The sequence below is a fragment of the Strigops habroptila genome, chromosome 18 (genome assembly GCF_004027225.2).
Source record: "Strigops habroptila isolate Jane chromosome 18, bStrHab1.2.pri, whole genome shotgun sequence".
Taxonomy (NCBI): Eukaryota; Metazoa; Chordata; class Aves; order Psittaciformes; family Psittacidae; genus Strigops; species Strigops habroptila.
Window position 1 is genome coordinate 2180470 of NC_044294.2, and position 11415 is coordinate 2191884.

Here is an 11415-nt window from a genome sequence, read left to right on the forward strand (position 1 = left end):
CATGGGGGCACTATCTCTCTGTAAAAGATGCCCACAACGCTGCTGTGGCACAGGCTGTTGGGTTTCTTTTTGTCCATCCTTTTTAGCAGTTGTGGAGAGGGCAGATTTAGACCAGGTCTTAGGAAGAAGTTCTTCACTGTGAGGATGCTGAGGCCCTTTGTGTCCCCATCCTCACTGGTGCAGCCAAGGGCGATGCCATCAGACCCAGCTGTGCTGCTCCTGCCCTGCCTGGGGCTGAATCCGGGTGTTTCCATCCAGCACCCCCTGTTCCCACCGTGTTCCTGCTGGGGAAGGCACAAGGTGCACTTGTTTTCCTCACATGCTTCCTCCGCCAGGCAGCATCTGTTTCCTGTCCTAAACATGACAGAACCAGGTTGCCGGGCTGCTGCGACTCCTCTGTCACCAGAGGACGAGCCTGTGCCCTTCCGCTGACTGCCCTGCACCGGGGGCACCCCAGGGTGCTGCATCCTCCTTCTGTGGGCTCCCAGCTCTTCTCCCACTGCCACCTTCAGCCCCAGTGTCAGGAAACACTGGGCTGGGGGTTTTATGGCTTGCAAAGCGATTAAACACTCCCTGCACACAGGAGCCAAATGGGATCAGGGAGCGTTTTGGCATGGAAATCAGCTCTGCCCTCCCCTTCTCACTATTGATTCACAGGCATCGAACCCCAAATCCCAACCGAAGGGCTCCCTCCTGTACTTCTCTACCACATTGCTCTCCCCTAAGCATGCCCAGTGCTCCTGCTGAGAGGCTTAGGGAAACATATGGCAGAGCTCTGCACATCGGTGCTAACAATCCTCCACTTGCTGCTGCTGGCTGTACTCTGTGCATGTGCATGTATAAACACACAGAATTACACGCTGCTGTAACATAGAATCCTCCTGCTAGTTGTGTTGGTGTGGTTGGAGTGTTCAGATGCTTTTGCTGCCACACACAGTAATATGTTTTCTTAACAACAGTTCTGATTTGAAGCCTTGTGCAGGCTGACGGTGCTGGGGGACCAGCAGGAGGGACCATGAGTAAGAAGGATCAAGCTCAGCTGCACGAGGGTCCAGGATTCATTTTTCCATTCCTCCATGGTATCAGCAAAGGCAGAGAGTCTCTTGGAGAGCCCAGCATCTGCTCTGGACAAGTGGGAGGATGATGCTGAGGTGGATGATACAGCCTTCATCAGCCCCTGGGTTCATGGCTGTCACTGGGAGCTTCAGCATCCACCAACCCGGGAGAGGGCTGCAGCTGGAGTAAGTTTGTGAGCCAGCAATTCAAAGCTTTGGTTTAGATCAGGATTCAAAGGTGTATTTTTAGATCACGTTATTTAGCTGACACAGCGGTGCTTGTAGAGCTGTGTGGAGAAGGTGGCTCGAGGAGGAGCTCCTGTGTGGCAGAGCCCAGGGATGTCGTACTTTGATGGGGTTAAACAGTGTTTCGGATCCTGGTCCCCAAGCACTTGATGGATTTGCCATTTAAAGGTTATAGTCAGCTTGTTTCTTGGATGGCTCCAGCGAAAGGCTTCCAGCCATTCCCCGAGGATCCTCCTACATCCTGGTGAGATAAGGATCAGGAAGGGAATGGTCTATCTGCAATCTCAGCTGCAGCTTTGAGCACCGATTCCCTTTTCACATTGGGGGCGGAGGGGAGGAGAAAGGATTTTCCAGAAAAAAAGTATTTCTAAGTGACATACAAATGCAGGGGAAAAAACCCACATAACAATGATCTTATCCTGTGAGTCACAACAGCGGCAGCAGCTTTTGTTCTGCCTGAGCTGGACAACGCTTGCAGGCAGACACACGCATTGTGCCCATGTGCCACAGCCAGGCCTCGGCGCTTTGAGGCATCAATGTACTGTGCTCTCATTCCTCTTTCCTTCCTCTCCAGCAGCTTCTGCTCTTGTGCCAGCTCTGGAGAAGGGTTTGGTTTGGTTTGTTTTTCATTCTGGGACTTTAAAATGTAATGTTTGCCTTAAAGGAAAGGGAAAAGCAGCAGCTCATAAACCAAGAGGTGGTGAGTGGCAAGCACTGTACCGGAGCTTCTCTGTCTTGAAAGGAAGCGAAAGCAAAGCAGAGAGAGGATGTGGCTGTGAAGCAGGGTCCCATCTGGTTTAACAGAGAATGATTGTGGTTTGGTGAATAATGAGCCAGGAGGAAAGGCTTGAGCCTGGTGTTGGTGACCAACGTCATGTCACTGCTCTGACTGTGCCTCAGTTTCCCCATCCATGGAAAGAGGAGGGTCTGGTCTTGTCAGAGCACTCTGTGAGCTGAGAAGGGCTGGGCAGGAGCAGGGTCCTTTTGGATTCCTTCTGAAACTTCCCATTTGGGCATTGTGTCACCTGCCTCCTTGGGTATGGAGGCACAGTAATGTTAAAGAACTACTGTCAGTGTCCAGCCATGAATGGGAATGCAGCAGCCAGTGTCCAGCCGTGAATGGGAATGCAGCAGCATGGGAGCTCCAGCCTCAGCTCCCATTGACACCATTCTCGGGAATGGTGCTTGCACAAGTGGTTCCTGGACACCCTCTCCCTGATGTCTTGTGCCTGGGCAGGGAGATGCTGCTCCAGAAGTGAAACCCATACTCAGCAAACATCAAGAACTAGTATGATACTTTATGCTCCCTGCACGGTTTTGCTCAGCTGGATTATGTGGCTTTGGATCTGAAACCTCCCGAAACCCGGGAGTGAGGGTATGTGTTTGCTCTTCTTGCTCAGCTCGTTGGGGAGCCTGTGTAGGAGGGAGATGAGGCTGTCAAACCAGTATGGCTCAGTGGGTTCGGCTGCAGCCTTGAAACAGCTCCTGGTTGCCAGCCCCTGAAACTCCAAGTACAAACAGGGCAGGAATGCAGGGACAAGGCCTTGGATGAATGATATGTTCATGTGTTTCACAATCAATTCCATTTATACTTGGAGTTTTTTATGGGTTTCTTTGAGTGTGGCTATGGAGTGGGTGAAGCCACAGGCAGGGCAGAGAAGGCACAGGACCCCATTTGATGCCAAACCTGCTCATGGGCACAGCACCGATCTTTCCCAGCCTGTGGGAGCAGTGATTCTCCCCCAGTTATCCAGCTCATCCTGCCCAAGGCTGTTCCTTTCTCTCAAAGTACCTTGGCCAGGAGTGACCTGTATCATGCTGCGTTTTCCTGCTGACCCATTAGTTACAGGCCAAAAGGATTTGGGGGCTGCTGCGAAGAGCCAAGCCCCATTTGTGAAGAAGAACCACAGAATCCCAGCCTGGTTTGTGTTGGAAGGGACCTTAAAGCTCACCCAGTTCCAACCCCCTGCCACGGGCAGGGACACCTTCCACTAGAGCAGGTTGCTCCAAGCCCCTGTGTCCAACCTGGCCTTGAACACTGCCAGGGATGGGGCAGCCACATCTTCTCTGGGCACCCTGTGCCAGCATTCCACCACCCCATTTCCCTGTGGATAATGCTATCACAGCACTGCCTTTCCCACATCCCAGCCAAGGGTTGTCCCTGCCCAGGCTCCTGTAAATCAGAATGTCTCCATATCCCTCTGCACCTCCCTGGCATGGGGACATCCTGCTTGTTCTGCCAAACAAACACACTGAGTTTCTTCTGCTCTTCCAAGTGGCTTTGCAACACTCGGGAAAATTGGAATGCTTTGCTCCCAGAGGTGCTTCTCTGACCTGTTGCACAGCGATACAGAGACATCACCCATCAAGCTCTGAGCATTCACCTCCCATGTTACACAAGAGGAAATTACCTCTCAATTTGACGTTTTAAAAGCTTACTATCAGGTAGGTGGCAGCAAACACGGGATCCTGCCGGAGGACATCTGCGCTGCACAGAGCTCCGCATCCTCACTCTTCATTAGAGCTTGTTCTAAAATCCCATTAAAAATAGCATGAACTAAATCACAGGGCGATGAAAAGGAAGTTTGAGCTGGCAGGAGGTTCTTTAAAGAGGCGCTATTCATATAGATTGTCTCAGCTGACATGAGAGAAACTGTTTTGACACTTTATAAACTCTTCTGCTGATGATTTTGCATCTAAGTGAGGGAAGGCTGGGAGAGGCAGAATGGGGTGAAATACCACAATCAAGGGCCTGAGCTCTCTTCCCAGCTCTTATTTAAGTGCAGCAGACCACAATTTACAGTAGTCCCTAAGAGAGAAGGAGGGAAGCGCCTTTATTCCACTGGTGAGGAGCTGCTGGAGGAGCCAAGCTTCTGGAACAGGCAGCACTCACTGCTGCTACCGCTGTCCCCAGCCCAGGGCAGGGGGTGAGGACATGGGATATAAACCCCATTTAACAGCCTCTGCATACGGTTTGTCTCCAACAAGGGCTGAACAGACGCTGCCTGAAACGTGTGGCTCTAACCCCAACCACAATAAATGTATGTGCTTAACATGGGCTCACTGAATTATTCTGAATTTTGAATGTTTAGCTGCATCTCAGCCTGCAAATGGCCCAGATTAGATATTACCAAGGTGTAGAACCATAGAATCAAGAATGGTTCTGTCGGAAGGGTTCCAACCATCCAGTTCCAACCCCCTGCCACGGGCAGGGACACCTTCCACTAGAGCAGGTTGCTCCAAGCCCCTGTGTCCAACCTGGCCTTGAACACTGCCAGGGATGGGGCAGCCACAGCTTCTCTGGGCACCCTGTGCCAGTGCCTCAGCACCCTCACAGGGAAGAGCTTCTGCCTCAGAGCTCATCTCAATCTCCCCTCTGGCAGGTTAAAGCCATTCCCCTTGGCCTGTCCGTACAGGCCCTTGTCCAAAGCCCCTCTCCAGGTTTCTTGTGGCCCCTTTAGGCACTGGAAGGCTATGAGGTTGGAGATGCTACTGAAAACAAACCATTTTCCAGGGAATTGGTTCTGAAGAGGTACAAAGTGCCCAGAGCATCCCAGGAGCTCAGCTCTGTGCAGGACCAGCCTCCACAAAGAGGAAGATGAGCTGGAGCTGCGGGGCTCAGGGGGCTTTCAGGGTCCAGGTTTACCAGGGAGGCTCTTCAGGAAGGAAGCATTGTTTATACCTTCTGATTTGAATATAAGTTACGTATATTTGGATGCAGTTCCATAACGGATGGCAGAGACCGAGGCCTCTTTTGTTCTGCAGTTAGCCTAGAGGTATTATTTGGTTCCTTAGGGAAGAAAAAAGGAGTTCCTTTGTCTTTACTGTCTCTTTGCAGCAAACCACGCACAGATGTCTCATTGTAGTAGAAAACAGCTTTTCTAATGACACTCATTGCCAAGATCATTGCCTTGATTTGGGGGGAAATAAATTGTTCTGTAACACTTGCTCCAACAACTTATGGAGTCTCATAAGGATGTATCTGGACTTTGCCCGTAAGATAGGTTAGTGCTGGAGAAATCACAACACACTCTACAGTGGAGGGGGATTTAAACTGAGCATAGAGCTGACTGAATAACACAACATTTGTTACTGGCCTGAGAACAAGATTTAGTACCTATTCAGTGCAGCTTTACAGCGCCTCAGAGCCCCAGAAGGAGCTGCGAGGTGATGGGATGGCCGTGTTTATGGGAGATAGGATGGCACAACCATTCCATTTTTTGCTGAAGAAGAAACATGGGACAGGCATGCGTGGAAGGAGAGGGAGATAAAGCATTAATGTTTCCATCTCCTCAGCTCCTCGCTCCAACCGTGTGGGGCGGGGGACGAAACTGCTGAGTTGGGCTTTGCTCATTTGGCAGATGGGAAATGCAAATCGTGTTTGCTCAAGGTTTCCATGTGGGCATGGAGCTGGGGGAGCCCACGAGCCTGCCCGTGACAGCTAAGAGCTGGGTTGGGCATAGATATTTGTATTATCTATATAAATCACTGCTGTTATTGGGTAGCAGGATGGACTCCAAGCAGTGCAGGGTTTGCAGAGCATGCACTGCCTCCAGGAGGGACGGCGCCCACATCTCTCAAGCAGGTCCTTGCCCCCAAAAATCAGTGCTTGGTTGTGGGACAGAGCAAGGAGAAGAGCTGCGCCCAGAGCAGGCAGACCCATTCCATAGAATCATAGACTCACAGGCTGGTTTGGGCTGGAAGCGACCTTAAAGCTCATCCACTTCCAACGCCCTGCACCTTTACAAAGCCATTTGCTGCACAACGGCCGGTGTTTAATTTCCTTATCTCATGGAAGTTTAATTTGCGGAGGAAATCCTCTCCCTCACCACCTACCTGGCATCACCATGGCCTCCTGCTGTGCTCCCCAGTCATTAAGGCAGGAAGGATCTTCAGGACAGCCCCATTACCACCGCCTTGTTGAGTACATGGCCAAGGGTCCACAGCAGATAACGCCACTGAGGACAAACCAGTGCATTTGGGTTCCTTGGTTACCCAAGGCAAACACTGTAATCGGCTCTCCAAATAGCGTGGCCATTGACAAATGGGCTATTTATGGCCACCTGGAGCTGCAAGCTGAAAGGCTCTGCCAATGTGGGGAGCAGAGGCTCAGAGATGTCATTCAGGAGCCTTTGCTGGACCCAGCTTTGTAGGGATGGGGAGCTCGCTGCCCATGGGTCCAGCCCAGCCGTGCTGTGAAGCATCTTCGAGGGAATGGGTCAGTCTTTGTGTTTTAAAGGATGGAGAAGAACCGGCTCTCACCAGCATCCTCCAGGAGCTGCTGGTCCACCCTGTCAAAGGGCTGCATCTGCTATTGCTATGAATCCTTCTGGATCCAGCTCCCATTTGTATGATGTTCTGCCTTAACCACGTGGTGCCACTTTCACCTTTAACTTTGAAGCTGCAATTAGCTCATTCTTAATACCCCTTAGAGCAGCTCTAGTGTTCTCAAGTCTCAACCCACAAGAAGGTTTTCAGGGCAGTCTGCTGGCTCTTCTCTGCCTTGTTTTCACACCCAGTTAGAAGTGTGGACCAGGACCCAGCGCCATGGTCAGTCCTGGGCTCCAGCAGCCGATCCGCAGCCAGCTCCTGATTCTTGCTCACTGGGAAGGAAAAAGCAGCACCATCCCCATGCATCACTGCACCAGATGGATCAGTTGGCACCAGGCAAGCAGCCATGGGCATTGCTAGGAGGGTGCCTGCAAGCAGAGTCATCTAATCCCCTCTGTTTGCTCAAGCTTGGAGTCTGGAGGGTGCTCCAGATGGGATGGCTTGGGAGCTCAGCTCGGAGCAGGCGAGGATGATGACGGAGCAGCCACTGCTCTGCGAGACGTGGGAGAGATGAGTCTGAGGGAGCGGCACTCGCCTTGCTCCGGGGTCATGAAGTTTGCTGCTGGCATTGCTCGCTTTTGCTCACAGCCCAAGAACAACATCCCTCCCAGCCCTCCTGGCAGAGCATGGATCCACCGGCACACAGGCAAAGCTCTGCACCACCACCCTGCCACGCTGCCTTTGGGAAGGAGCACTGGGCCCGCTCCATCCCTGTGTGCCGGCTCTGCCATGGGCCAGGTGAGCAGGAAGCTGGTCTCCTCCTCCTCCTCCTCGCTGGCACAGAAGCAGTGCAGGGTCAGGACCACAACCTGTGTCACCAGCGCTGAGGAAGCATTGGCTGGGTTTGGAGGAGAAACAGCTCCGCATCAGAGGCTCCAGGCTGCTTTCCAACCTAAAACTCCATCTGTGTACTGCCTCTCCTCTCTGGTGCCCGCTCTCGGGCATCCTGGAGCATGGCTCACAGAGTGCAAACGTTTGGACCCTGCTCCCACAGCTGAAGAGCCAGGACAGAAAGCTGGTGCTGGGCATCTTCTGCACACATAGAGCTCCGCAACGGTGCCAGCAGCATTGCTCTCAGTCCCCCAAAACCTGCCTCATGTCCTCCATAAGCGACGTCCTTGCCACCAGCAGTGCTCCGCCAACAGCATCAGATTTGACAAAGTGACAGGCAGCACAGAGGCTTGCTCCATAGGGATCACAGCACAAGTCACCGTGTACAAAGGAAACATGGTGACAGTGGAAGAACCACACCGAGGACATTTCTTAGCAATTGCAATGTATTAGTCATTCTCGTTCTGCATCAAACCTCAATGGAAAAACCCCATGTGCGGGCTGCCAGGTGAAGAAGACTCCTGGTGAAGCATCAGAAGCCACCAAGCCCCAGCAGAGCCAGCACTGAAGAGCTGCTGTTTTCCCACTGGTGTCAAAGCAGTCGCAGCAGCATGCCTGGAAGATCCCAGTCGGAGCCACAGAGGGTACCTCCATGGTTCCTGGCCATCCTGGCAGGTAGGCTCCAAGCAGAGGGTCCGCGTGGAGGGGCTGGAGCTTGTGCTGAGCTGCCCCTTCACTCGCTGCTGAGGGATGGAGGGCACAGAGCAGAGCACAGGAGCTGCTGGAGGGATGGGGATGGGGAGCCCTGGCTCCTTCCTGGGGACGTGCCCCAGCAGCAACATGTGGTGGTGACAGGAACCATCAGCGAGAACCCGTCAGTCTGGTATGTGGCACCTCACCACAACACACAGCGCAGGCAGTGAGACAAGCGATTAACCGGGCTGATAGCGCTGCGGTTTCTGTAACTCTGCAAATACAAGTGGAGTTTTATGTTCTTAAGGTAACTCTAAGAACTGGCTCGGGTCACCCCACAAGCTCCCTGTACATTCTGGGGTGTCAAATGGGACAGCAGTTCCTGGGAGACTTCCTACCTGTTGTGAGTAACTGTGAGATCTCCTGGCAGATAAATACCCTCATCCCCAGTGCGCTTGTTCCTTGAGAAACGCTGAGGATGCTCACTGTGAGGGTGCTGAGGCGCTGGCATAGGGTGCCCAGAGTAGCTGTGGCTGCCCCATCCCTGGCAGTGTTCAAGGCCAGGTTGGACACAGGGGCTTGGAGCAACCTGCTCCAGTGGAAGGTGTCCCTGCCTTCCACTGGAGGGCTGGACCTGTGCCCCTGGGCTGGCTGGGCTTTGCAAGGAGCACTCAGGGCACAGGGACAGCACTTGCTACGCAGAGGAACAAAGTGGTCCCCGCAGCCATGGCCCGAGGTGGCCCCAAGGGACACAGCATCCTGGGGCACCACCATGCACTGGCTGTGCTCTGCATCCATCTGCACCCCAGCTCGCTGCGTGGAGCCAGCACCTCACACACAGACACTCTCATTAATGCTGAAACGAGCAGGCAATTCTGCAGCACAAAGAGCCTGCTTCTGGTAGTGATGAGTCCCAAGAGGGAGCTGCTGCAGCCCCGGGTGCTGCAATCTGTGCAGGCAGATCATGACAGTGTCCACTCGCTGACACAGACGCACAGGCTGGCCTGCTTCTGCCTGCCAACCCATCTGGTGTGTTTCTCACATCATATGCAACTGTTTTATCTTTGCTCATTTCTATTGCTAAACACTGGCTGGGAGATGAGCTATTTTCAAATGCATCTGCTGTTATTTATACAAACACTTGCTTTCCAAAGGGCAACAGAGGGAAGTGTTGAAAAGCAAAGCACCCCCAAATGTTTCTAGGATGTAACTGGGCTGCTTTTCTGCTGGCGATGCAGACGTACACACTGCTCACTAGTGACAGACACGACGATGGCTCGCCTTTTGAAGAGTTCACCACTTGCCATCACCTTTAGCTGCAGGTCAGTGCAGCCCATCGTGAGCCATTGGCAGCCTTGACCTGCCTTCCCACGGGGGGAAACCTTTTGAGGGTTGGAGGAACACGGACAAGACCTCCAGCCCTTACTCAGGCAGAGTTTCCAGTCAACTGAGTCATAAGTGGGGTGGAAATGACTCATGACCTGGTGAGGAGGCAACAACTCATTTCAGAGATGAGTTCACGGTTGGATGTGCTGGTTCTGCCCAAAAGGACCAAAGGCTACTGTACTTGGGAGGGGAACATTTTCTTTATGAGGAGACACATTTGTGCTCCCTCTTATCCAGTGTTTGCTTTACTGTTAACATCAAGTAACAACCTTTCTGTAGGAAAATACCTACTCTCTGCTGAGCAAGAAGCATAAAGCCAGCATTATTAGCTTGTGTTCAGGAAGCAATCAGAAAGTGAAGAATGCTATCATAAGGCGAAATGTTATTGTAATCATAATTATAGTGGAGTGACTACTATAAAGAGCTGAGAAACAGCTTCTCCTGAGACAGCTGGTTTAGAACAAGGTCCCGCTAACACCTGAAAGCAGGAGTAAGAGATTGCTGGAGCAGCTCCAAGGTGATGGGATGACTAAGTCTGCTTTGGAGAGCAGAGCAGCACTAATTGGAAACACACATCTCTTATCCAGGTACAGGTGAGTTCACTATCAACTCACTGGTGTCTTTATAAACCCTGGGCCTGCCCCAACTGGCTGCTTGGGATTGTTGCTGGTGTGGGGCTGGCCAGGGGTGGAAGAAGGGCTGTCATGGTGTGGTTCCTGCCATGTCCAATGCTGGTGATTACCAGGGCTGACTCTGGAAGGGACCAGCTATTACCAGGGAGAGATCAGGAACAGGTAATGAAGAAATCTCATAGACCTTGGGGGTTTCCAGTAGCTTATAGACAAGTAGCTGTATTGCTACTTTTACCTACTAATTACACATCACCCCTGGCTGTAATACAGTCATTGTGTGACCATGTTTAAACAAAGCAAGTGTTTAAAACCCCTGAAAGGAAGCACAGGAGCAACCACTTGCTGAATTAGGCATTTTCTGTTTCAATATATATGTCATTTAACCTTGAGGCAATGTTTGCCTCATTGTGTGTGGTTACCAGCGTACCTATGAAGTTAAAGAAACATCTCTGAATTCTTCTTGTACCTAAAACATTAAAATATAACTTTAATATTTTTCCTTTTCCCCCATGCTTTTTGCCTGAATTTTACAAACTGGAAGTAGAAGAATGGAAGCTTCACGTGTCCCAGAAACAGGAGAAAGCAGCAGCAGCTTGTGGAGGATGAGGTTTGGTACCAGGGTGACACACCAAGGCACCACCTTTTCGTGTGGGGTGAGTAAGTACCTGGCTCTGAGGTGCTGTACAGGAAGAAATTGGGTAATACCAGAAAATACATGGCTGCAGCTGCCTTTGAGCAGTGAGCACAGTTTGTCACCTGAAAGAATAACACTTCTTATTGCTCATTTTGAATTCTGCTGTTCCAGCCTTTCATGATTGAGATTGTGGCTCTCCTGGCCATTGCTGTGTGGGCTTGGGGAGCTTCAGTCTCCTTTCATAGAATCCCAGACTGGTTTGGGTAGAAGGGACCTTAAAGCTCATCCAGTCCCAACCCCCTGCCACGGGCAGGGACACCTTCCACTAGAGCAGGTTGCTCCAAGCCCCTGTGTTTAACCTGGCCTTGAACACTGCCAGGGATGGGGCAGCCACAGCTTCTCTGGGCACCCTGTGCCAGCACCTCAGCATCCTTTTCTTTGACTTTGTCTTGTGCAAATCCAGTAGCTTTGATCAAGTCATTTTGCAGATTATGCATGGGATAAGCGAGGGCAGAATCGGGCCCTGGGCTGTGCTGTGTTATGTGGGTCTCCTGCAAACATGATGTGCTCTGTTCTCATCAGCTACTGCTATGCGAGTGAATCCTGG